The 5673-nt window shown below is 33.2% G+C and overlaps 1 pseudogene; it reads left to right on the top strand.

Moving 5' to 3' along the window:
* The first annotated feature begins 3360 nt into the window (after positions 1 to 3360).
* LOC105465524 (developmental pluripotency-associated protein 2 pseudogene) lies at positions 3361 to 4504 on the top strand (annotated as a pseudogene).
* The last annotated feature ends 1169 nt before the right edge of the window (positions 4505 to 5673 follow it).

Below are 5673 nucleotides of genomic sequence, written 5' to 3'. Positions count from 1 at the left end.
ACAATGGACGCAGAAGAATGCCTCTGGAATCACACAGCTAATTCTCTCACTCTCTCATTCAGCAGTGTTAGATTTCTTTTCATTTTAGAGTAATTATAGATAGCTATTCATATTGTTTGTAATAAATTAGCTTCAAAATTCACAGGAAATATGTGCACATGAGTGTGTGTGCACACATATGCACATACTTGACAGCATTCTTTCAATCACCTGTCACATATGGAGTTTTGCTGTCTAGCATGGTATTCTTCAACACCTGCCAAGATGTTAGAGCTCCATTTTATTCTGTGGGTTTACATTCCTTTGAAAGTTGAATAAATTAATCTTTTTATTTCTTTCATTTGCAGACAAACTTTTAAAGTTATTGCCTATTTCTCTTTACAAAATAAGCTTCTTTTTATTCATGTTTGTTTAAATCCTGCATCTTTCCTAAAATTGCTTGAGGCTCCATGAATTAAATTTAAAGAAACTTGAGAAAATCATTTTTATAGCAAGAGGCAGAATGTAATTTATTACACTACACAGAGCCCTTATGGTGATAAAAGATGTGTTTGGGTGTTTTTCCTTTTTAATCTGATCTGGATCTGAGCAATAAAAATTCAACACCCTGAAGGTCATTAAGTGGTATTTATACACTGATGAAGAAATATAACACTAACTACAGAATTTAGGGCAGACAACAATGATTGAAAGACACACACCATCATCATATAGATTGAAAGCTCAAACAGATTCAGCTCATCGGAGAAAAACTCTATTTGCTGACATAGAACTTTCCACTAAAACTCATCAGTTCATTATAAGAACAACCAAATAACAACAACATGTCCAATCTAGAAAGTAATGCTTTTCTAAAATCAATGGGAAAATTTTACATGACATTTGATTTTTATCCTTAAATAATTCACTTAAATCCTACAAACTGAATTTATTATATGACTTTGTTGTATTATCTGTTATTCTTCTTTAATTGTTTTATACTTACTAGTCTCCTTAACTCTTTGGTTAGGTCCCTGAAGGCAGGAACTCTATTGTACACATCTTTGTATTTTATAAAATATTTCACAGAAGACTTGATAAAGTTAGCAGTCACTGAATTAATTTTTTGACAAGCAAAATAAATTGATAATCAATGACTACCTACAGTTAGTTGTTTTGCTGTTCAAAAGGTAAATTTTGCTTGTGATGCTATGTATTTGTCGTGTTACTTAGATGAAATCCCTGTGTTTTGAGCTGGATGGAAATATAAGCAATCAGGCAGTTAAGCAAAAACTGCTTTGATGTCACAAGAACCTCAGAGGAATGCAGGTAGTCTCAGTTACCACAAGGAAATCTAGCATTTCCATCTGAAAAGTGTTTGCTTACTTCCTACCAAATGTTCACCACTGGATACTCTTAATAAATCATAATGATCTGTGTTTTATACTCACTGAAAATATCATAACACACTTTGATTTAGTTTGTTGACTTATAGGGAGGAAATAGAAATACACATTTTACCAACCTCTTGTATTCCACATCATAGAGTAAGTCATTTAGGTATAAAAGGCAAATATCTTTGTAGTTTTACATTTTTAAAAATTTGTGCATTATTTTCTTGTGTACGTCTAGTATGTACATATTTACAGCATGGCGCACCTGTTTGCTTTCTTCAGTTCTATGTAATAAACATTCAACACAGGAAAAGTTTAGGTAATTAACAATAATATTTATTTCAAAATTTAAACTTGTAAGTTAAGATTAAATGTTTAGGAATTAAGTTACATTATTTTTATGTTTGTATAATATCACTGCCAATACACTGCAACATAATACATATTTGAAAATGTTTTATGACAATTCACATGCTAATTTGATACACTTCTTTTTCCTTAAAATATATAGAGGGAAGATTGAACTTAACCTTAAATGAGACTGTCAAAGTCACTTTTCTTAGGTTTGATTCATGATCTTCACTCTCATGCCTCTACCTGCGCCTTCCCCTAAGACCTCATTTCAGTGTTCAGTCTTTATAACCCTGTTTTAATGGTAGTACCATCTTGCTTAGCAGCAATTTAACAAACTGTCATTGAAAGGCCTATCTGTAGTCAGAAAAGCTTAAACGCCATCTGATAGTATTGTGAATTTACATTATCAAAAGAAATAGCGAATAAGTTGAGATAATATTTCAGTGGAGGAAAATTAGAAGTCATCTTAGAAACAAGTTCTTCAGAAAAAAAAAATTGTCTTCAAGAAATAGCCTGGAATATATTCTCCCACACCCTACTCGCAATTTGTAAAATTATAGAGATTCTTAAGACTTCCTATCAAAACCAAATAAGTCATAAGCATTTTGTAGAAATTATTAAAATGTTTTCATTTTTAGTAATAAGCATCCTTTCTGAAATTTCAATATTACATATATTTGTAGAGTAAAAATTGGGAAAAGAAATAGATCAAGGGAGATATATTTGATAGACTACATATAAATTTTAATTGACAAACTTTGGATTTTTAACAGAGAGGCTAGAAAACATTCTATAGTTTGAAGATTAATTTTGTTATCAGATGTTATGATCATTATATACCAGGATAGAAAATTACTAAATTCTGGAATAATGAAAGAATGTGATATGGATGATAAGACAATTCACTCAATGCTTCTGAGGCTAACATTTTCCGAAGAAATAGCAATGGTTAATGCCAGAACATTTAGTTGATTTCGTGTGTTATTTGAAGTTCCTGGTACACATAGTGACTGATAATGAACTGTCTATTCCACATATGGGTTCACTAAGCAGCATATACTTTTGCTGTCTCTACAAAGTCTCAAAGCAGAAGGATGTCCTTAAGTATTCTGAAAAAGTAGAAAGTGAATGGGTGATCCTCATGGATATTTATGGTCACTACCTTACTGTCAAAAAGAAGAGACCATACAGGTAACATATCCCTTTAAAATATTCAGAAGAGGAACAAATCTCAAGGATTTACTACTTAAAAGTGGGTATAGTTGAAGAAAACTGCCCCATCTACTTATTTTTTAAGTGATTTTTCATGTGCCAGAAGATATGTCTGTTACATTTGCTAATGGATATTTTATTACAAAGAAAATACAAGAGACATAGACAGCTGTTATGTAAAGTCTTCCTGCCAACTTAAAAAGTGATGAAATACTATTATCCTCATTAAAGTAGCATTAGTGATTACTTTTATTAATTTCCATTATAACTTGTAATGCTTTATTCATGAATAGTAAACATTATCAACTCTTATTCTCTAATTCTTAAATTAAGAAATATTTAATTGATAAATTTTCAAGAAAAAAACTGTATTCTTTGCTTAGGATCCCTTTTTTTTCTGTTTTAAAGAACAGTCCTTGCCTACCCCAGGGTGTTGCTGAAAATGTCAGACGCAAATTTGGATAGCAGCAAGAAGAATTTCTTTGAGGAGGAAGTAGATGATGAGGAAAGTGTGATTTTGACACTGGTGCCGGTTAAAGATGACGCAAATATGGAACAAATGGAACCAAGTGTTTCTTCAACTTCTGATGTCAAACTGGAGAAGCCTAAGAAATACGCTCAAGGTCATCTACTTCAAACAAATGAACAATTTACAGCTCCACAAAAATCTAGATGCAAAACACCAGCCCCTCCCTTGCCAACCATTTTGCCTCCCATTAATAAAGTGTGTCGGGACACAATGCGCGACTGGTGTCAACAACTCGGTTTGAGTACTAATGGCAAGAAAATCGAAGTTTATCTGAGGCTCCGTAGGCATGCTTACCCTGGACAACAGCAAGATATGCCTGAAGTGTCACAAGGGACCAGATTACAGCGATGTTCGAGGAAACGCAAGGCAGTGACCAAGAGAGCAAGGCTTCAGAGATGTTATGAGGTGAATGAGAGAGCGGAAGAGACTAATACAGTTGAAGTGATAACTTCAGCACCAAGAGCCATGTTGGCATCATGGGCAAGAATTGCTGCAAGAGCTGTTCAGCCTAAGGCTTTGAATTCATGTTCCATTCCTGTTTCTGTTGAGGCCTTTTTGATGCAAGCCTCTGGCGTTAGGTGGTGTGTGGTCCATGGCAGACTTCTCTCGGCAGACACAAAGGGTTGGGTACGCCTGCAGTTTCATGCAGGTCAGGCCTGGGTGCCTACCACTCGCAGGAGGATGATTTCTCTCTTCTTGTTACCTGCCTGCATTTTCCCATCCCCAGGCATAGAAGATAATATGTTATGCCCCGACTGTGCTAAGAGGAATAAGAAGATGATGAGAAGATTAATGACAGTAGAGAAGTAGCAGCAACCTGTTTGAATACAATGTACTAAAGGAGGGATGTACTTTCAGACCATGTAACCTATTATGAAGGAATGGAAGAGGAGACAATATGAATGAATCCTCATGATCTACAAAACAAAATCATAGTGACTAGGACTCCACAGTGAAGATGGTTGACTAGTGACCCAGCCCCATCTAAAGAACCCCTTTCTGTAAGTCTGAAAACCCATTAAAATAAAGTCACTGCAATTGGGAAAAAAAAAAAAAAAAAAGAACAGTCAAGAAGAGTTCTATTGCAAATAGCTTTATATAACCCCACAAAAATAATATAAAATATTTTCAGTGTTAATGCTCTTTATTTTTGCAGGGTGAGGAATTATTGATTGATATTTTATTTTATTTTTTTCTATACTTGGGTGATGTTCTGCTGTCTTCTGGCTTGCATTGCTTCCAGTGATAATTCTGCTATCATTTCTTATTTCTATTTTAAGCAATTTGATGATGTCCTAATTTAGTGTAATTTTTTTTGCATGTTTCTTTTGCTTGGAATCTGTTGTGCTTCTTGGATGTGAAGGGTAATTGTTTTCCTCAAATTTGTAAAACCTTCCACCTAATTTCTTTAAATATTTTTTCTGTCCACTCACACCCTTCTCTCTTTCAAAGGCTTCAATTACATATATATTAAGGCTACAAATTATTTCATAGCACACTAGTACTCCACTTGTTATATTTATTATATTTTCAGCCTTTTTTCTATCTGATTATCATTTTAAATATTTTCTGCAGTTATATTTTCAAGTTTACTAATACTTTATTTTGCATTTGTTAATCTGTTATTTATGCTATTGTGTATTTTTTACTTTTTACATGATTTTTAATCTTTCAAAGTTTATGTGGTATTTTACTTCTATGTCTGTACGTATTTTATGCTTAATCTTTCTTTTAGTTTTTTAAAATATGAAATACAGTTAGAACTTTTATTGTCTTTATTAATTCTATCAACTGGTAATTTCTGGATTGGTTTCGATTCATTGATTTTCCTCTTCACAGTATATTTTATCATATTGTTTCTTTGCGTGCCTGCTCATTTTTTATTGGATGCCAGACATTCTACATCTTTTTCTTGTTGTGGTCTGAATATTTTTATATTACCACAAGTGTTCCTGAACTTTGTTCTTGGATGCAGCTAAATTACTTAGAAATATTTTGATTATTTTTTATTTTGTTTTTAAGTTTTTGTTACGCAGGACCAGAGCAGTGTTTAGTCTAGACTTAATTTTTCCCCACTCCAGGGGTCAGAACTCTTCTGTGGACTGTTTCCAAATCTTCATGAATTATGAGAATTTTTACTCTGGTTGGTTTGAGCTTCAAGAATTTTCCTCTTTCATACTTTCTAATGGTTCTTTCTCTGACCTC

This window comes from Macaca nemestrina, chromosome 5, assembly GCF_043159975.1.
Source record: "Macaca nemestrina isolate mMacNem1 chromosome 5, mMacNem.hap1, whole genome shotgun sequence".
NCBI classification, from domain to species: Eukaryota; Metazoa; Chordata; class Mammalia; order Primates; family Cercopithecidae; genus Macaca; species Macaca nemestrina.
Note: the sequence above shows the minus strand (reverse complement) of the source record. Positions and strands in the feature narration are given on the sequence as shown.